At 40.4% G+C, this 22,044-nt stretch overlaps 1 protein-coding gene across 1 annotated transcript in view; it reads left to right on the plus strand.

The window, feature by feature from the left end:
- Window positions 1–22,044, plus strand: part of CHST9 (carbohydrate sulfotransferase 9) — a 237,374-nt gene that overhangs the window by 86,150 nt on the left and 129,180 nt on the right. The gene's annotated exons all lie outside the window — the stretch shown is intronic.

The following is a 22,044-nucleotide window of genomic DNA, read 5'->3' on the forward strand; positions in this document are numbered from 1 at the left end:
ATCTTGCCACATGTGGGATCTTAGTTCCTTGACCAGAAATCGAACCCTTGCACGCTACAGTGGAAGCATGGAGTCCTAAGCACTGGACTAACGGGGAATTCCCACCTCCCTTGCTAAGTATTCACCAACATGTTACTCCCAAATACTGTCTTCTTTCAGCTTCTTTTTTTTTTTTTTCTGATCTGGTAATGATGTGTTAACATTATGCATGTTTGCAAACAATGGAGTCAACAGAAAGCCAAAATTTGTGTTAATCCAAAACCAAAAATGTTAGTCTAAGCCCCTGTCTCTTTTCTCCTTCCCATTGTTAGTGTTCATCTCAGACACGATTTCTCTCTTAAATGTTATTGTTTGCCTTCTCCCTGTGGCTCTTTTAAAACCTTATCATGAATGCAAAAAAAAAAAAAAAAGTGAAGTCAAGAAAGTGTCTGGTGTCCTCACAGATGTGATCACCTCCATTATTGCTCCTTGGGGGAAAATTGTTTATACTGTTTCTGAACTGCTATTGCTATGATCCTGTAGGTATGGGCTTAAAGAAACTTTATTGTTGAGATGAAAGCTAAATTGGGCAAAGTGTTAAACCAGATGCCTCTTTAAGTCCCCTGCATGCTTGTGGATTCTAATATGCTATGTACCCAAGGTGACACAAAGGACTAGCAACAGAGGCAAGAAAAGAACTCAGATTTCTTCATTCCTTGTTCTTCCCAGAGTCCCAACCTCCTAAGCTTTCTTTTCAAATCAAAATGCAATCATTTCAATAAAGTGTTAGGTTTCTTGCTTAATAAAATATTTTTCAACAATTAAAAAGTCTTTTTAAGGCCAACAGTGATCCCCAGGGTTCTGAGGAAACTCCCTTCATTAATGGAGCTAACTTGCCTCAACTGATCCGCAGCTTGTCAGTATATTCTATTTCTATGAGAAAACCCAAGAAACTTTCTATGAGAAAGTGAAGTCAAGGATAACTGACACACAGAGCTCAAATTATTGGGGGAAATTTTTGGCTCCTCATCATTTCAAAGAACACAAATCCTGCCCTCAGGAAATCTGCATTCATAAAGACAGTCTGAGTTTTCAAAACTGAGACATAACCATTGCCAGTGTGGCCATAAGTATAACCATGTTCAGTTTGTGGTTTTTGTCTGAATGTCTGCATCTTTATAAAGCATGTGCATGAGATACCAATAACATCATAGGCATCCCTGCTTCTTGCTTCCTGCCTGGATTTCTTTGTATTCATTATCTTTCATTCTGCTCAGATTCTATGTCCTGCCTGCTGAATTAGACAATACACCCTTTTGCTTGGGGCTTCCCTGGTGGCTCAAAATGGCATTCCACTCCAGCACTCTTGCCTGGAAAATCCCAGAGATGGAGGAGCCTGATAGGCTACAGTTCATGGGGTCGCAAAGAGTCAGACACGACTGAGTGACTTCACTTTCACTTTCCCTGGTGGCTCAGACTATAAAGAATCTGCCTGCAATGTGGGAGACTTGGGTTCAATCCCTGGGTTGGGAAGACCCCCTGGAGGTGGGCTTGGCAACCCACTCCAGTATTCTTGTCTGGAGAATTCCATGGATGGAGGAGCCTGGTCCACAGGATCGCAAAGAGTTGGACATGACTGAGCAACTAAGCACAACCCAGCACCGTTTTGCTTATAGTGAGTGGGTCCATCTCCCAGCTGTAAGAGAAAGTATTTAGAAGAATAAATATGGCAGAGAAAAATAGGGAGTTCCAGGACCCTCAGTTTTGAGTGGCTGGTAATGGTAGTGGTTTAGTCACTAAGTTGTCTGATTCTTCAACCCCTTGGACTGTAGCTCACCAGGTTCCTCTGTCAGTGGGGTTTCCAAGGCAAGAAAGAAAGTGAAAGTGAAGTCACTCAGTCGTGTCCGACTCTTTGTGACCCCATGGACTGTAGCACACCAGACTCCTCCGTCCATGGGATTCTGAATACTGGAGTGGGCTGCCATTTCCTCCTCCAGGGAATCTTCCTGGCCCAGGGATCCAGTCTGTGTCACATGCACTGCAGCTGGTCTCCTGCACTGCAGCTGGATTCTTTACCTCTAAGCCAGCAGGGAAGCCCTACTGAGTGAGGAAGGTTGGCTGCTGCTGCTGCTGCTGCTGCTGCTGCTGCTGCTGCTAAGTCACGTTAGTCGCGTCCGACTCTGTGCGACCCCATAGATGGCAGCCCACCAGGCTCCCCCGTCCCTGGGATTCTCCAGTCAAGAACACTGGAGTGGGTTGCCATTTCCTTCTCCAGTGCATGAAAGTGAAAAGTGAAAGTGAAGTTGCTTAGTTGTGTCTGACTCTTCGCGACCCCATGGACTGCACCCCACCAGGCAGCTCCGTCCATGGGATTTTCCAGGCAAGAGTACCGGAGTGGGTTGCAAAGTCTTTGTTTAAAGAATCTTGCACTAAGATGAAAGTAACAGAGGTATGTTTTTACTCAAAAAGAGAAATAACTTCCTCACAAGGAAACTTCTCCAGGACTGGGAAGAATGAACTTATGTGAGTAATACTTTATAGAAGTTGGGCCATCACCTGCAAGGGATTTATTTTTATAATAGTTTTTAAAAAATTTTTATTACTGGAGTATAATTGCTTTATGATATGGTATTAATTTCTGTTGTATTCGAGAGATGTTGATAAGAAATTCCTGAAAAGTTGGTTGGATCATTCCTAAGGTTCTCAGTTTTGTGTCTGATACTACTTACTGTCAGTTCTTTATTAAAATAGCTCTACAATCTGCATATGGATCAACACTAAAAAAATTCCTAAATGGCTCATATTTCATTATATAACTGAATGAATCATGTTCCAAAGCTTGTTAGTTTAGACTGAGTTGTTTAGTAAAGACAGTGAAATAAAATTATTCTATAGCCCATTTAGCTTCTTGTGGGAGAAAGTTGTTTGTATCCTGATTGGAACCCTGGCTATAGTTTCAAGTATGATGCTCTTTTTGATAAGCCAGGAATGAGTCACAAGAGAGTATGGATAGCCTGATACCATTTTTCAAAAGCTATGGTAAGCTTAGCCATTTTCAAAAGATAATTCAAAGCATATGTATCTTGACATTGAATTTGGAAACCCATGTCAAATTCATAAAATGTGGCCAGCAACATCAAAGCTAAATTCGGCTCTTTGGGTTCGTAAAGAATATTAAAAATATATGGAGGTGAAATGGTAAATGAAAAATGCCAGGAGGCAATTTCCCAAGATCAACAATTATCTATTTGTCCTAACCAAAAAAATAGAAAAAAATAACCAGCTATGTTCCATAGATTTCTACATAAAAACTCTGGAGTGTGAAGTTACTTTTCTCTTAGGAGAAAAAAAATCCCTTTTGAGGTTAGGAATTCTTGTTTTTTAAAAGGCAACAACAAAAATACAAAGAAGAATCCCTGCAGAGAAAAGTGCTTCATTAATTATTATTTAGAAAAAGAGATATTAGAAGGCTTACTAAGCTAGACTATCAAGAGACACCATCTGTTAAATAGATATTATCCCAGTTTTTCCAAAAAGGAGAACACTTTCAAATTCAGCTAAGTATTAAGTAAAGAATAGTCCTAATGGAGGGCTTCCCTGGTGGCCCAGACGGTAAAGCCTCTGCCTGCAGTGCAGGAGACCCAGGTTCGATCCCTGGGTTGGGAAGATCCCCTGGAGAAGGAAATGGCAACCCACTGCAGTACTCCTGCCTGGAAAATTCCGTGGACTGAGAAGCCTGGTAGGCTACAGTCCATGGGGTCGCAAAGAGTCGGACACAACTGAGCGACTTCACTTTCTAATGGACCAGAGAATGGAGTTATCAGTAGGGATGATAATGAATGTTTCAAAATGACTTTGCATTCTTTTCATTTAAGATGGTGGTGGTGTTAACTTGCTGAGCAGTGTCTGATTCTTTGTGACCTCATGGACTGTAGTCACCAGGCTTCTCTGTCTATGAAATTTCCCAGGCAAGAATACTTGAAAGAAACAAAGTGAAGTCACTCAGTCGTGTCCTACTCTTTGCCACCCCGTGAACTGCGGCCTACCAAGCTTCTCTGTCCATAGGATTCTCCAGGCAAGAATACTGGAGTGGGTTACCATTTCCTTCTCCAGGGGATCTTCCCGACCCAGGGATCGAACCTGGGTCTCCCACTTTGGAGGCAGACGCTTTAACCTCTGAGCCACCAGGGAAGCCCAGGAATACTTGAGAGGGTGCCATTTCCTTCTCCAGGGTGTCTTCTCAACCCAGGGATCAAATTCATGTCTCCTACTTTGGCAGCTGGATTCTTTACCATACAACCTTGACATAATCCTTTTCTGATTTGGAACCAGTCTGTTGTTCCATGTCCAGTTCTAACTGTTGCTTCTTGACCTGCATACAGATTTCTCAGGAGGCAGGTAAGGTAGTCTAGTATTCCCATCTCTTGAAGAATTTCCCACAGTTTGTTGTGATCCACACAGTTAAAGGCTTTGGTGCAGTCAATAAAGCAAAAGTAGATGTTTTTCTGGGACTCTCTTGCTTTTTCGATGATCCAGTGGATGTTGGCAATTAGATCTCTGGTTTCTCTGCCTTTTCTAAATCTAACTTCAACATCTGGAATTTCACAGTTCACATACTGCTGAAACCTGGCTTGGAGAATTTTGAGCGTTATGTTGCTGGTGTGTGAGATGAGTGCAACTGTGCAGTAGTTTGAACATTCTTTGGCATTGCCTTTCTTTGGGACTGGAATGAAAACTGACCTTTTCCAGTCCTGTGGCCACTGCTGAGTTTTCCAAAATTGCTGGCATATTGAGTGCAACAGTTTCACTTCATCATCTTTTAGGAGTTGAAATAGCTCAATTAGGATTCCATCACCTCCACTAGCTTTGTTTGTAGTGATGCTTCCTAAAGCCCATTTGACTTCACCTTCCAGGATGTCTGACTCTAGGTGAGTGATCACACCATCGTTGTTATCTCAGTCATTAAGATATATTTTGTATAGTTCTTCTGTGTATTCTTGCCACCTCTTCTTAATATCTTCTGCTTCTGTTAGGTCCATGCCATTTCTGTCCTTTATTGAGCCCATCTTTGCATGAAATGTTCCTTTGGTATCTCTAATTTTCTTGACGATTTATCTAGTCTTCCCCATTCTATTGTTTTCCTCTATTTCTTTGCATTGATCGCTGAGGAAGGCTTCCTTATCTCTCCTTGCTATTCTTTGGAACTCTGCATTCAAATGGATATTTCTTTCCTTTTCCCCTTTGCCTTTAGCTTCTCTTCTTTTCCCAGCTATTTGTAAGGCCTCCTCAGACAACCATTTTGCCTTTTTGCATTTCTTTTTCTTGAGGATGGTCTTAATCACTGCTTTCTGTACAATGTCATGAACCTCCATCCATAGTTTTTTAGACTGTCTATAAAATCTAGTCCCTTGGATCTGTTTGTCACTTCTACTGTATAATCGTAAACAATTTGATGTAGGTCATACCTGAATAGTCTAGTGATTTTCCCTACTTTTTTCTATTTAAGTCTTAATTTTGCAATAAGGAGTTCATAGTCTGAGCCACAGTCAGCTCCTGGTCTTGCTTTTGCTGACTGTATAGAGCTTCTCCATCTTTGGCTGCAAAGAATAGAATCAATCTGATTTCGGTTGGAAGAGGGTGTTTGTGATGACCAGTGCGTTCTCTTGGCAAAACTCTGTTAGCCTTTGACCTGCTTTGTTTTGTACTCCAAGGCCAAATTTGCCTGTTACTGCAGGTAGCTCTTGACTTCCTACTTTTGCATTCCAGTCCCCTATGATGAAAAGGACATCTTTATTGGGTGTTAGTTCTAGAACGTCTTGTAGGTCTTCATTAGAACCATTCAATTTCAGCTCCTTCAGCATTACTGACTGGGGCATTGGATCACTGTGATATTAATTGGTTTGCCTTGCAAACAAACAGAAATCATTGTGTCATTTTTGAGATTGCACCTAAGTACTGCATTTTGGACTCTTTTGTTGACTATGAGCCCTACTCCATTTCTTCTAAGGGATTCTTGCCCACAGTAGTAGATATCATAGTCATCTGAATTAAATTTGCCCATTCCAGTCCATTTTAGTTCACTGAATCCTAGAATGTCAATGTTCACTCTTGCCATCTCCTGTTTGACCACTTCTAATTTACCTTGATTCATGGACCTAACATTCCAGGTTCCCATGCAATACTGCTCTTTAGAGCATCAGACTTTACTTCCATCACCAGTCCTATTTATGACATTCGAGCATCGCAAAAATTTAAGAATTTTTTTCCTTTGCATAATTTGTGAAAAGTTACTGGTAAAGAACAGTCTTATTTTTCTCTCAACTCAAAGGTGAAACTTATTATTGGAAATTCAGTGAATGGTAGAACATCTGCTTTACAAGCTCAGTTCTTGCTGCGTACTCTTTAACTGGGCTTTTCACTTTGAAATGTTCTAAAACAGCAATAGCATCTCATTTTTAAAACTTTTAAACATACATTGTACATGCAGTCATTCAGATTTTAAAATTGTTAGATGCTGAATAAATCCTTCCATCTGTGTGGGAATAGCATGTTCACTTTCTTACAGGGTACTCAGTTATTGAATGCAAATTTTTAAGTGGATGCATATTTAGCATGATTTTTTTCTGTACTGTTACTATTTTTGTAGTGCTTTTTGTCATAGTTCTTATGCACTTTCAAGAAACTCTCAAAAATAACCATGAGGAGACCTAATTTGTCATTGTCTTGATTATTGCTGACCAACATTAAACATATGGAGTTATCAGCCAGGTTATGTTGCGACAAATATGTTTTTAAATGAACTGTCATTCTTGAAAAGCCTACATTTCTTAGATTCTAATATTTTGTAATATTCTACATGTTTTATTCTCACTTGGAGAATCAGTATTCCAGTTAGAATCAAGGTTGAAAATGCATATCATCCTAACTTGTTCAGAGTTTACAGAAGCTCTTGTCAATTTAATCATACTGTATTACATATTTGAAGGTTGCTAAGAGAGTAGAGGGCTTCCCTGGTAGCTCAGTGGTAAAGAATGTTCATGCCAATGCAGGAGCTGTGGGTTTGGTCTCTGGGTCGGGAAGATCCCCTGGAGGAGGAAATGACAACCCACTCCAGTATTCTTGCCTGGGAAATCCCACGGATGGAGGAGCCTGGCAGTCTATGTCCATGGGGTAGCAAAGAATCAGACATGACTTCGCAACTAAACAGCAAAAGAGCCACCACAACAACAAAACAACAGAGTAGATCTTAAAAGTTCTCATCACAAGAGAAAAAGAAAAAAAAAACCTGTAACTATGTGCAGTGACAAACGTTAACTAGACTTATTGTGGTGATCATTTTGCTATATATACAAATATTGAATCTTTATGTTGTACACTTAAAACTAATGTAATGATAATGTCAATTAGATCTCAATAAAAAAAACTCATATCTTGATTCCATCTCATTTGGCAACACAAAGGGGGCAGAGAATAAATCTGGGGAAGTGATTATAAGTTGATACATTCAATTTGCTAAACATTTTTGTGGTCCAGGCTTTGTGCTTGATATGGGGGATGCAGTGGTGAATAAGATATGGCATTAATGTTTCAATTCATTCACTTTCAGCTGGGTGAAGAAAACAGGTGCATAGAGATGATCATAATCCAGTATGCTGCTGCTGCTGCTAAGTCGCTTCAGTTGTGTCCAACTCTGTGCGACCCCATAGACGGCAGCCCACCAGGCTCCTCTGTCCACGGGATTCCCCAGGCAAGAATCCTGGAGTGGGTTGCCATCTCCTTCTCCGAATCCAGTATAAAGTTTGCCTTTTAGAAAATCACATACTAGGTGTTATGAGGATTTCAAAGAAGGGCTCATGGAAGAGGGGAGATTTGAGTTGGTACTTAAAGAAGTAATTGGAATTCACTAGGTGGAAAAGGGGAAAGGGCTGGCTTTCCAGGAAGACAAAGACAAGAAGAAGCATGGCCTGTTGAAGGAAGATTTGTGGTTAAGTAAGACTAGATGTAGTAGTACATTAATAAGCTAAGGCAAGCAATGTGGTCAGAAAAGTAAGCATGAGATAGCGAGAACAAGGGCCATTTTGCCCTTCCATGGAGTTTGGACTTTATGCAGCAGGTGTGGGGAACTGATGAAGGGCAACGCATTCCATAGTCTATTTACATTTTATAAAAATCCTCCAGAGGAAGTCTGGATTAGAAGGAGAATTGACTGGTGACAGCGAAATCAGGAAGTATATCACTTTAATTATAAGAATGGAAGGGTGAAGGTCTGAGGGGGCTTGACTAAGACAGTGTTATTAGCAAGGGAGCTAAGGAAATGAATGCAGATACATTTACAAGATAGAATTGGCCTGTTTGGTTGGATATGGAAGATAGAGGAAGATGACTCCTAGGTTTCCAGACTAAGAGTTAAGGTGAATAGTGCACCTTGTGTGGGGAACACTGGAGGAGGGACAGGTCTGGTGGGGAAAATGATAAACTCGGTTATATCTTTGTTGATTGTTCTGTGATCTATGAGATATGAAGGCAGAAATGTCAAGAACGTTAAATAAGCAACAGGCATTACAAGACTGGAACTCCAGAGAGAGGTCTGAGACATAGGCTTTCCTTTCAAGCCATCGGTACCTGGATGAGAGTTGAAGCCCTGGTTATGAACAAGCTGCCCAAAGGGAAATGAGGGTGTAGGAAGAGAAGAGGCCGCAGTGAGTTCTTGGTAAATCCCTAACGTGAGCAAAGAACACAGTGAAAAAGCCAGAGGCTAGAGCCTAAGAAAGATCTATCAGTGTTGTCTTACAAAAATCAACAGGATCCTCTATCTCTGAATCCAAGAGAAGGAGAAAGACGGAAGAAGAAATTGGCCAAGTGTGTGAAATGTCACAGAGCAGTTAAATAAAATAAGCACCCGGAAAATGTTCATTGGATTCAGGAGAAAAAAAATCTGGTTACCACAAAGAAATTACTTTTTGGGAGCTCTGTTAGTGAAATCCAGATAGCAGTGGGTTGAGGGAGAGAGTAGAGAACAAATACTCACTTGTTCTTTTGAAGAATTTGCATTGAAAAAGGAGCAGGGAGAGAAAGAGAATCATTAAGTCATTACGTCAGGGAATGCTGTTTACTAGTTCAGGCGCTGCACTCACTGCCTTTTACTTTACCCTCAAAATGGCCCTGTAAACCTTGTTTACGGCCAACATTTTAAAAATGAGAAAACCAAGATGTAGAGACATTAAATAACTTGCTTTGACCCCATGTGTTAACTGGTAGAGCCAGAAATGGCCTCAAAGCAGGGGATTGCTTGAGTTCTATGGGGAGATACCTGGAAAGAACTGGTTTGTACATATCTTTTTCCCGCTCTATGCTCAGGGAGGCCATGTAGATAGCTTCAGTTGGCCACGGTGGAAGCCTTTGCACCACAGAAACTGGCAAACCAGGGTTGGTTGATTCGTTTGCTTATTCCTGGAGAATCAGCTGTTGAACACTGACAGATACAGTCCTGGGTCTCCATCTGATTGTCGGCAAAGTCCCAGCATTTCCTACTGCCCAGCATACATGACTTGCCCAAGGTCACTTGGTTAACTAATAAGCAAGAGTTGAGACTTGAACCCAGAACTGCCATCCACATCCAGCCTGATACAGGCCCAGGGCTTTGATGAAAAAAATAAACAAGATATTCATTTCTCACATTTGCTGCCCAAGTTGGTATCAAGGATGTCTTGTATTTATCTGTCTTCTAATTCTAAACTACCAGTCTTCTGCTTCATCCTCCCAGGTGATCCATCTCTGGCATGTTTGCTATTTTAAACAACTTTCTTGAAGCACTGGCTTCCTGAACTATGTTAATGCAAGCTATTTTAAAAAATAACCAACCTTCCCTGGGTTTTATGGTTTCAGAACAATATTTATCATCAAGTGAAATAAAGTATCTTAGATGTATTTTTCCATCCAGAAAATGGAAGACGAACACACGGGCTATTCATTAAAAGGAAACCTGAAGAGTTTATTTTAAAACAGGCTTCACTTTCTAGCTAGTTGAATTTATGGTAGAGAATGAATAACAAAACAGCTGTGCCGCTTTATTTTGAAAATCCCTAAATTTCTTTTTTATAACACTACATTTAAAACAGAATGTGTATGCAAATTAAACAAATCTGAAATGATAAATAGCTAATGTGGGAGAAATTGGATCACCCCTCATGGTCAAAGTGCGGGTATGAAAACCTCTCTGAAATTCCCTCTGTGAATTTATTTTGTATTACTATTATGGTGCACAGAGCAGGATTTATTTGCATACAATTGAGACCGGAAACATGGTTTCTTTAGGTGACAGGGGAGAAATATCCGCTGCATCAAAATAAAGCAGCGTGGCGGAAGAACTTTCATTTGGGTTGATTCTTGAACAACCAATGTGTTCCTTTCATCCAGAAGAGGAAATGAAGAAAAGTTTTGTAATTTTGTTAGCCAAAAATTACTTTGCTCTTTCATCTTAAACATTCTGTAGGAAAGCCCACAGGGAATTACCAATTAAAATGGAAAGAGACTCAAGTAAAAATAGACTTTCAGGAGTTATATGATAGAGCTCATTAAGGCAGTATAAGCCAAAGCCATTCTCAATAAAATTAGGCTCATGCTAGTTTGAATTTATTGTGGAAGTTGCATCAAAGGGCATCGGAGGTGTGTCTATTAGTCAGTATAATAGTAATTATACTTTCATCCGACCCAATATGCTCCATTCCCGAGCATTCTAGGTCAGTGCATATTTTGATTAGTTAAAACTGGCACTCATACTGGCAGAGGATTAAACATGCCCACAGAAATAGAGTATAGGTGATCCTGAGGGTTTCTTGTTAGCGGAGTCTTCAGTCATACCTGATTTTCCCACAGAGAAAACAATGAACCTGTATTTCTAACCAAAAGAACAGATGCCCAACTTGTTTTTTTCCCCCATAGAAATGATCACAAACATTTTAATCAGCTGTGAGTGATATACTTGTATGCCCTGTCACTGAAAACCATCTACAGGGAACATAGTTATTTGAGCTGAGTAATACAGTAATCAATCGTATAAACTGTCCTACTATCTCACTGAAAATTCCCCGATAAGAGGGTTTAGAGGGCAGGAGAGAAGCCAGGAGACTCTAAGGAAACAAGAAACGCCCGTAGACGGCTCACCACAGAAGTGAGGTTATGACTTGAGTGGCTATTGCAGGGACTCAGAGAGGCAAAGCCTGGTTTGAAGTAGAGAGAACCAGGAAGGCAGGTAGATGTTGTGGGGGGGTAACCAGAGCCCGGGAGACTCTTAGAAACAGCTCAGTAATCTGATAACTCTTTTATACTGAGGGGCTAATGAAGGGCCATGAATTACTACATGACTGATTCCAGAAAAAAGAGTTAGATTTTGTTCCATGTGATCATCAGTGTTTTGGCTTCCATTTGAACCATTTGTAGATGATGGTCCTGACCATGGCCCATGGTATTTGTTTCAACATCTTTATCTTGTTTGAGTCGTCACAGTCTCTTGAATCTATCTTTGCTGACCTGCATTTGCTTATACATCTTCACCATGGAGTTATTACTGAAGTGAAAGTGTTAAGTCGCTCAGTTGAGTCTGACTCTCTGCAACCCCATGGACTGCAGCTCACCAGGCTCCTCTGTCCTCCACTATCTTCCAGAGTTTGCTCAAATTCATGTCCATGGAATTGGTGATGCTCTCTCACTGTCTCATCCTCTGCTACTCCCTTCTTCTTTTGCCTTCATCTCTCCTAGCATTGGTGTCTTTTCCAGTGAGTCACAATACCTAGAAAGGCACTAAATGTTACATCCTATAAGATTCTACATTCTGTCTCTATGAATTTGATCACTCTAGGTGCCTCATCGGAGAAGGCAATGGCACCTCACTCCAGTACTTTTGCCTGGAAAATCCCATGGGCGGAGGAGCCTGGTAGGCTGCAGTCCATGGGGTCGCTGAGGGTTGGGCACGACTGAGCGACTTCACTTTCACTTTTCACTCTCATGCATTGGAGAAGGAAATGGCAACCTGCTCCAGTGTTATTGCCTGGAGAATCCCAGGGACAGGGGAGCCTGGTGGGCTGCCGTCTGTGGGGTCACACACAGTCGGACACGACTGAAGCGACTTAGCAGCAGCAGCAGGTGCCTCATATAAATGGAATTATACAGTGTCTTTTTGCAGCTGGTTTATTTCACTTAGTATAATAACTTCAAGGTACATCTATGCTCCAGGATGTGTCAGGGTTTTCTTGCTTTTTAAGGCTGAATACTATCCAATGTGTATAATGAATTTTGTTTATCCATTCATCCATCAATAGGCACTTGGGTTGCTTCCACCTTTTGGCTATTCTGAATAATGCTACTATGAACATGAGTGTACAAATATCTCTTCAAGACTGCATTTTCGTTTCTTTTGAGTATATACCTAAAAGTAAAATTTTGGATCATATGGTTCGGTTCAATTCAGTCACTCAGTCATGTCCGACTCTTTGCAGCCCCATGGACTGCAGCACGCCAGGCTTCCCTGTCCATGACCAACTCCCGGAGCTTTCTCAAACTCGTGTCCATCAAGTCAGTGATTCCGTCCAACCATCTCATCCTCTATTGTCACCTTCTCTCCTGCCCTCAATCTTTCCCTGCATCAGGGTCTTCTCCAGTGAGTCAGTTCTTCGCATCAGGTGATCAGAGTATTTAAGTTTCAGCTTCAGAATCAGTCCTTCCAATGAATATTCAGGGCTGATTTCCTTTAGGATGGACTGGTTGGATCTGCTTGCAGTCCAAGGAACTCTCAAGAGTCTTCTCTAACACCACGGTTCGAAAGCATTAATTCTTCGGCATTCAGCTCTCTTTATGGTCCAGCTCTCACATCCATACATGACTACTGGAAAAACTTTTATAGCTTTGACTATACAAACCTTTTTTGGCAGAGTAATGTCTCTCTGCTTTTTAATGTGCTATCTAGGTTGGTTATAGCTTTTCTTCCAAGGAGCAAACATCTTTTAATTTCATGGCTGCAGTCACCATCTGCAGTGATTTTGGAGCCCCCCAAAATAAAGTCTGTTGCTGTTTCCATTGTTTCCCCATCTATTTAATATGATATGATGGGACTGGATGCCATGATCTTAGTTTTCTGAATGTTGAGTTTTAAGCCTATTTTTCACTCTCTTTCACTTTCATCAAAAGGTTCTTTAGTTCTTCTTCACTTTCTGCCATAAAGGTGGTATCATCTGTATATCTGAGGGTATTAAATATTTCTCCAGCTTGTGCTTCATCCAGCCTGGTGTTTCTCATGATGTACTCTGCATATAAATTAAATTAGAAGGGTGACAATGTGCAGCCTTGATGTACTCTTTTACCACTATGGAACTAGTCTGTTGTTCCATGTCCAGTTCTAACTGTTGCTTCTTGACCTGCATACAGATTTCTCAGGAGGCAGGTAAGATGGTCTAGTATTCCCATCTCTTGAAGAATTTTCTACAGTTCATTGTGATCGTATGATACCCTATAAGATTTTAACTTAGGCAGAAAAAAATTATTAGATTTGTAAGATTCTCTAGGCTTCACAGTTATTTGTTTGCTTATTTGGTTTTCTTCCCTCTCTCTTGCTTTCTTATAGATTAGCCGTATCCAGTAGAAATACAATTTAAACCATAGATATAAATTCAAACTTTTGAATAGCCACATTTTAAAGAGTAAAAGGAAATAGATGAGATTAATTTAAGAGTATGTTATTTAACTTAGTATATTAATAATATTATCATTTGAACATATAATCAATATTAAAATGATAAATGTGATGTTAGAAACTACGCATTTGCCAGGCATACAATGAAAATTAATAGATCATATGATACAGAAGTTAAGGAAAAATGGAGTCCCACCAAAACAAGGTGTGTTTAATAAAAAACTGTTGTACACTGCTTTGATTTAATTGTTTGTTATAGTATAGTTGATTTTCAATGTTGTGTTCATTTCTGCTGTATAGCGAAGTGTATTGGTTATACAGAAATCCAAGCTTTTTTAGACTCTTTTCCCATAGATCATTACAAAGTATTGAGAAGGGCTGCCTGTGCTATACAGTAGGTCATTATTATTAGTGTTACCTATTTTATATATACTAGTGTGTTTTTGTCAATACCAGTCTCCCAAATTGGCTTAAAACTCAACATCCAGAAAACTAAGATCATGGCATCCGGTCCCATCACTTCATTGCAAATAGGTTGGGAAACAATGGAAACAGTGACAGACTTTATTTTCTTGGGCTTCAAAATCACTGCAGATGGTGACTGCAGCCATGAAATTAAAAGATACTTGCTCCTTGGAAGACAAGCTATGACCAACCTAGACAGCATATTAAAAAGCAGAGATATTACTTTACCAACAAAAGTCTGTCTAGTCAAAGCTATGGATTTTCCAGTAGTCATGTATGGATGTGAGAGTTGGACCATAAAGAAAACTGAGTGCCAAAGAACTGATGCTTCTGAACTGTGCTGTTGCAGAAGACTCTTGAGAGTCCCTTGGACTGCAAGGAGATGAAACCAGGCAATTCTAAAGGAAATCAGTCCTGAATATTCATTGGAAGAACTGATGCTGAAGCTGAAACTCCAATACTCTGTCCACCTAATACAAACAGCTGACCCATTGGAAAAGACCCTGATGCTGGGAAAGATTGAAGGCAGGAGGAGAAGGGGACGACAGAGGATGAGATGGTTGGATGGCATCACCGACTTGATGGACATCAGTTTGAGAAAGCTCCGGGAGTTGGTGATGGACAGGGAGGCCTGGCATGCTGCCATTCATGGGGTTGCAAAGAGTCAGTCAGACACAACTGAGAAACTGAACTGTCTCCCAATTTATTCCCTTACCTTTTCCCCACCGTATAACCATAAGTTTTCTGCATCTGTTTTGTAAATAAGTGTGTCTGTGCCATTGTTTAGATTCCACATATAAGTGATATCGTATGGTATTTGCCTTTCTCCGTCTGACTTACTTCACTCAGTATGACGCTCTCTGGGCCCATCCATGTGCTGCAAGCGGCATTATTGTGTTCCTTTTAACGGCGGAGTAATACCCTTGTATACATGCACCATGTCTCTCTCATCCATCCCTCCATTAGTGAGCATTCAGGCTGCTTCCTTGCCATGGCTCTTGTAAATAGTGCTTCAATGACACTGCGGCACACGTATCTTTTTAAATTACGGTGTTCTCCAGATATATGCCCAAGAGTGGGATTGCAGGCTCATACGGTAGGTTTATTCTTAGTGTTTTAAGGAACCTCCATGCTGTTATCCGTAGTGGTTGTACAAGTTTACCTTCCTATCAACAGTGTAGGAGGCTTTCCTTTCCTCCACACACTCTCTAGCATATATTGATTCTATATTTGTTGATGATGACCATTTTGACTGTTGTGAGGGGATGCCTCATTGTAGTTTTGATTTGCATTTCTCTAATAGTGATGTTGAGCATCTTTTCATTCGGCTTTTAAGTTAGAATTGAGGTTAATTAAAATTTACGATTCAGTTCCTAAGTTGTACTGAGCACACAGCGGGTGTTCAATGGCCGCATGTGGCCTCGGTGATCACAGCAGACAGTGCAGAGAAGAGCATTTCATCATCATGGAAATTCTGCTGGACAGTGCTGCTCTAGGCCCTGTTCTCCTTGAGGGTGACAAACTTGCTTATCTTTTTTATCAGTGTAGCCTTATCACCTGGGGCAAGTAAGTGCTGAATGTGTATTTGTTGGGTGAGCTCCTAAATGTACTTCGCAAGCTCTCCATTGTTGAATGCTTTCCATCTACCAAGCACTGTCATGGCACTGGGGTCTCTCTGAGTGAGCCTGTATTAGCAGCAAGCCCTGTTCTGAAATGCCTGTGCAGAGACTAAGATCCTTGCTGGTGCTAGGTTCTATTTGTTTGGTTTCTGAGCTAGGTTGTTGGATGAAATGGGAAAATGTATTGAGAACAAAGACAGAGCTTGCTTGTATGGTTCTCTTTTGCCCCTGGGACCTCCCACAGGACCTGAAAGAGGTCAATATTGGTTCAGCAAATGAAGGAACAAGTGGTCTTGTTAAATTATCACACACTGAAAATGGCTCTGTGCGTTTCCAAAGGAAGGCGGTCCCTGAGAATGATGGGAAGGAATTGTAAGGGGAGGGCAAGATAAAACTGGAAAAATGGAAACACACAGAAGAAGGATATGAGAACCCTACACAGTGCATTTGAAGTACAGAGGACTGACTCTAGCCAACCTGGAACCGTGAGCACTTCCTTATCCATAAATTAAAGCACAGATTTCATTAGTTCTGCGTATACATTTCTGCATCCTAATTCCATTTGGAAGTGAAGTCATTCATTTATTCATTCGTTTGTTGAAGAACTATTAAAAGAATATTTATTATTTACAACTCTAAGTTAAGGGCAAAGCACTGGAGCTGTATTTCAGTTGGAGAGAAATCTCACACTTTAAAAAAAAAATTATTTGTTTTGATTGTTTGGGGGAAGTAGAGGGGGTGGGATTGTATTTTCTGAATTTTGTCTTCAGGTCCATGATAGATGAATCTTGTTTGCCTTTCAGTTCAGTTCAGTCGCTCAGTCGTGTCCGACTCTTTGCACCCCATGAACTGCAGCACGCCAGGCCTGTCCATCACCAACTCCCAGAATTTACCCAAACCCATGTCCATTGAGTCAGTGATGCAATCCAACCATCTCATCCTCTGTCGTCCCCTTCTCCTCCTGCCCTCAATCTTTCCCAACATCAGGGTCTTTTCAAATGAGTCAGCTCTTTGCATCAGATGGCCAAAGTATTGGAGTTTCACCTTCAACATCAGTCCTGGGTTTTCAGGACTGATCTCCTTTAGGATGGACTGGTCATATCTCCTTTCAGTCCAGGGGACTCTCGAGTCTTCTCTAACACCACAGATCAAAACCATCAATTCTTCGGCACTCAGCTTTCTTTATAGTCCAGCTCTCACATCCATATATGACTACTGGAAAAACCATAGCCTTAACTAGACAAACCTTTGTTGGCAAAGTAATGTCTCTGCTTTTTAATATGCTGTCTAGGTTGGTCATAACTTTCCTTACAAGGAGTAAGCATCTTTTAATTTCATGGCTGCAATCACCATCTGCAGTGATTTTGGAGCCCCAAAAAAATAAAGTCTGACACTGTTTCCACTGTTTCCCCATTTATTTGCCATGAAGTGATGGGACCAGATGCCATGATCTTCGTTTTCTGAATGTTGAGCTTTAAGCCAACTTTCTCACTCTCCTCTTTCACTTTCATCAAGAGGCTCTTTAGTTCTTCTTCACTTTCTGCCATAAGGGTGGTATCATCTGCATATCTGAGGTTATTGATATTTCTCCCAGCAATCTTGATTCCAGCGTGTGCTTCATCCAGCCCAGAATTTCTCATGATGTACTCTGCATATGAGTTAAATAAGCAGGGTGACAATATACAGCCTTGACGTACTCCTTTTCCTATTTGGAACCAGTCTGTTCCATGTCCAGCTCTAACTGTGGATTCCTGACCTGCATACAGATTTCTCAGGAGGCAGGTTAGGTGGTCTGGTATTCCTATCTCTTTCAGAATTTTCCAGTTTATTGTGATCCACACAATCAAAGGCTTTGGCATAGTCAATAAAGCAGAAATAGATGTTTTTCTGGAACTCTCTTGCTTTTTTCCATGATCCAGCAGATGTTGGCAGTTTGATCTCTGGTTCCTCTGCCTTTTCTAAAGCCAGCTTGAACATCAGGAAGTTCGCGGTTCACGTATTGCTGAAGCCTGGCTTGGAGAATTTTGAGCATTACTTTACTAGCATGTGAGATGAGTGCAGTTGTGCAGCAGTTTGAGCATTCTTTGGCATTTCCTTTCTTTGGGATTGGAATGAAAACTGACCTTTTCCAGTCCTGTGGCCACTGCTGAGTTTTTCAAATTTGCTGGCATATTGAGTGCAGCACTTTCACAGCATCATCTTTTAGGATTTGAAATAGCTCAACTGGGAGTCCATCACCTCCACTAGCTTTGTTTGTAGTGATGCTTCCTAAGGCCCACTTGACTTCACATTCCAGGATGTCTGGCTCTAGGTGAGTGATCACACCATCATAATTAACTGGGCAGTGAAGATCTTTTTTGTACAGTTCTTCTTTGTATTCTTGCCACCTCTTCCTAATATCTTCTGCTTCTGTTGGGTCCATACCATTTCTGTCCTTTACTGAGCCCATCTTTGCATAAAATGTTTGCATTGATTGCCTTGGAATGAGTCTATTTGCCTAAAGAGATAACGAATATTATAATACCTTTCCAGGTCACTGTAACATTAAAAACAAAGCACAGAAATCAATATTTCTTTGATAATTCTGTCTTTATGGTGCTTGTTGATTTTCAGCGTTCTGCTGTTACCTTATAAATGCATGTAAATACAAGGAAAAAAATACAGTTTTAATAAACATTTCCTCTCCTACCTACCTCTGGGGTTGCAAATGGAAATCCACATTTAGAAATAATTGGAGGATTGGACTGAAAAGAGATGCAGGATGTCATTAACATTTATCTCATACCTTTAACACGATTCTCTGTTGCATCTCTTTTAATTGCAATCAAGCACTTTTATCAGTAATTTTTTTCTGCCATTAGTATAGAGGCCTCTGCACTTTAAAAAATAATAGGATATGAGTGACAGTCTCTGTCATGGAATGTTCAATTTTTTTTTAATTGCAAAATAAACCTAACAAGTATTTGCATGCTTTCCCAGTGTCTGCTGTAGCCAGGCCTTCTCAGCAGCAACGAACAGTAGTGGTCATTGTTTGCTAGAGGACAGCTGTGTGTTGACTTCCTGGGAATTAGAAGAGAATTTGTGAAAAGCCAAGTGATAACATTCAAAATATCCTTAATCAACATGTTTATAGAATCATCACTATAACCAAAAAAAAAAAAATTGCCCCATATTAAAAATATGTAACTCATACTTGATTTATATGTAACTATTGTTGGTTTTTTTAGTCTTAAATGACAGGTATTACAAAATCATGACAGTGGTTCAGTTAAAATAATTTTGGGCCTAAAATACCCAATACATAAATGGTTATGATTAAATCATAAGTTGATGTTTTTGATTGTTGAATATATTAGAGAGTTTCTCTTTCTTCTTCCTTTCTTTATCTTGATGCAAATGTGCAGTAATTTTTTAAAGGTAAGATGTAAATGCATTCCTAGAATTCAGCTTACCTTTCTGGTGTTTATCAAGAAAATAAGAAAAAATCATTTTGCTCTTCCACATTTGAAAAAGAAAACAGAAATAATCAAATGATTACTTTTTAACTCCATAGCAGAAGTCTTTAAATAACAACTTACTGACACATCTGGATTAGATCCTGGTTTCACACCGAAGAACCAGTAATGTCCTATTTTTAGTATTCTAATTATAATCACAATCTGTGAATTTCAGTGAATTTTTCAGGAAACATGTAAACTTGGCAGTAAAGTTATTGAGAGATTGTAAAAGTCAGTCAAAGACTAAATGATCTGAAAGATGGATTTCGTTGTCTCCTGTTTTGAAGTAACATAATGATTGTTGGCAGAAATAGGTACAGCAAGCAGATGCCTCTGATCAGCTTGCATTGTTAATCTTTTCTCTCCAAAAGATTTGGAGAATCTTTTGTATCCAGATGCAATACAGTAGGATCCCATGCAGTATAAATTAGACATCATATTCTTTCCACTAACAAAGTATCAAATTTAGCATTGTCACTCATGAGACAGTGTCAACAGAAGATATTTGTTGTAGATGAAAAACAAGAGATTTACACTTAAGATAGAAGACAGGATTAAACTTTTGGTTCATCTTTGCTGATATTAATAGAAATGTAAACACCAAGGTAAGATGTGACTGATTTCTATTTTTTAGAGAACTTGTATGAATAGTGTATCATGTCCAGACCTGAGAGATTCTGCATGTTCAATTCCAATGACCACAAGAAAGTGAGGATAGTGTTAAAGTGAGGAGCTGAGGTTAAGAGGATCTCTCTATTTTGGATAACTTAAATTTGAGATCACTGTTACCTACCCAAGCTTAGACACTTCTTGATGATCTACTGCAATCATCCAGGTAAAAAATGATAGCGGCCTGAACTGGGGAAGGGATAGTGAGGCTGGGGAAGTGGGTGGATTTAAGAAAAGTCTGAAGAAAGAATAGACAGCACGTGGTTATTAATAGCAAGTGAGGGTGAGGGGATTTGAGAGGAATTCCAAGGATGACTGCGGGCACTAGTCCCAGCGAGTGAGCACTGGGCCAGGAGCATGATTACAAGAGGAGGACTTCAGACTGGAGCAGGCACAGTTTTATTGCTTTGGAGAGACCTTCAGGCTAGTACACTGAGCACATTCTTATTTCAGCCTGAGGCTCAGGTGAGAGACACAGTTTAGACATGTGGGGGGTCAGTGGTATAAATGTAGTTATCATCAGTGCCAACAGAGTGGATGCGATTACTCCAAGAAAGTCTGTAAATCAAAAGCATAAAGAGTCTATATTTTGGATGAAAATAAAAGGCTTGTTGTGGATCACGCTATTTAGCAAAACAATCCCAAAAATGCACAGAAGGGGGGGAATAGCGTGAACACCCTTCCAAATCGGGTACATTATTTTATGAGAGTAGCCCTTTTTCAGCTAGAATTTATGTCAAGGGAGGGACTGCCCTGGCAGACTAGTAGTTAGGACTCCATGATTCCAGTGCTGGGGGTGCAGGTTCGATCCCCAGTTGGGGAACTGAGATCCTGTGTGCCACATGGTATGGCCAAAAAATAAAGGGAAAAAAAAAGCTTAAAACAAGGGAATATTGGACATCAGTGCAAGCCTCACAGTCAAAGAGCAAAACATCTAGCCATAGAATAAGGCAATAAAGAATTCTGAAATTGAGAGATTTTGATCTTGAATTCCTAGGTAGTTACATACACAGTGTCAGTGTGAACGCAGATTGGGGCAATCACTATGAAAAAACAGTATGGAGCTTCCTCAGAAAGTGAAAATAGAACCACCATATAGTCCAGCAATCCCTCTTCTGGATAAATATCCAGAAGAATTGAAATCGGGATCTCAGATATCTGCACTCCCATGTTCATGGCAGCATTACTCACCATAACCAAGATGTGGAGACAACCTAAGTGGCCATTCACAGATGAATGGATAAAGAAAATCTGGTATATGCTTACAATGGAATGCTCTTCAGCCTTTAAAAAGAAGGAGATTCTGCCACAGGCAACTACAAGATGAAGCTTGAGGATTTTATGCTAAGTAAAATAGCAGAAACACAAAATATTACGTGACCCACTTACATGAGGTACCTAAGATAGTCGAAGTCACAGAATCAAAACATGAAATGGTGGTCACCAGAAGCTGAGGGCAAGGGGAAATAAGAGTTATTAATCTCCAGGCATTAGATTTCAGCCAAGCAAGATGCTCTCCAGTCCTACAGTACAACACTGTACCTATAATCAACAATAATGTATCTTGCACTTAAAGATCTGTTAAGAGGGCAGATCATTGTATTTCCAGATGCTGTCTGGCTGGGCGATTGTCTTCGAGGCAGCTGTCAACAGAAGTCTAGCCAGAAGGGATGGATGCATAGCCCTGTGCTGGAGGCTCTGATGAGGGTGCTGCTTATTAAAACAAGCCTAGTTCTTCTGACTCCCAAGTCGGAGAACTCTCACTGCTCCACAGCTGCTGCTCTAGAATAATGTAAGATCCGTGTTTGGGAGGAAGTCCAGAGATGATCTGGTGCTAATTTTTCATTTTACAAATGAATTAAGTAAAGCCCCGAGAGAGTAACTTGCTAAAAGTCACACACCTGCTTTTGGATGCAGTCTGCTGACATTCAGAACATCCCTGTTGGCCTCTGACACTCTGCGTGGGGCCCTTTTCAAAGGAAGTGAAACTACTTTTGCATATGCCCTCTGCATGCCTTGCAGTTGAATCTACTCCAAAGTGAAGGTTAAGAGTGCAAGCTCTAGTCTTCAATGACCAGGGCTGGAATCCAGCCTCTGTCCCTTGGGAGTCATATGACCTTACTCTCTCTCA

This window comes from Budorcas taxicolor, chromosome 22 (genome assembly GCF_023091745.1).
Source record: "Budorcas taxicolor isolate Tak-1 chromosome 22, Takin1.1, whole genome shotgun sequence".
NCBI classification, from domain to species: domain Eukaryota; kingdom Metazoa; phylum Chordata; class Mammalia; order Artiodactyla; family Bovidae; genus Budorcas; species Budorcas taxicolor.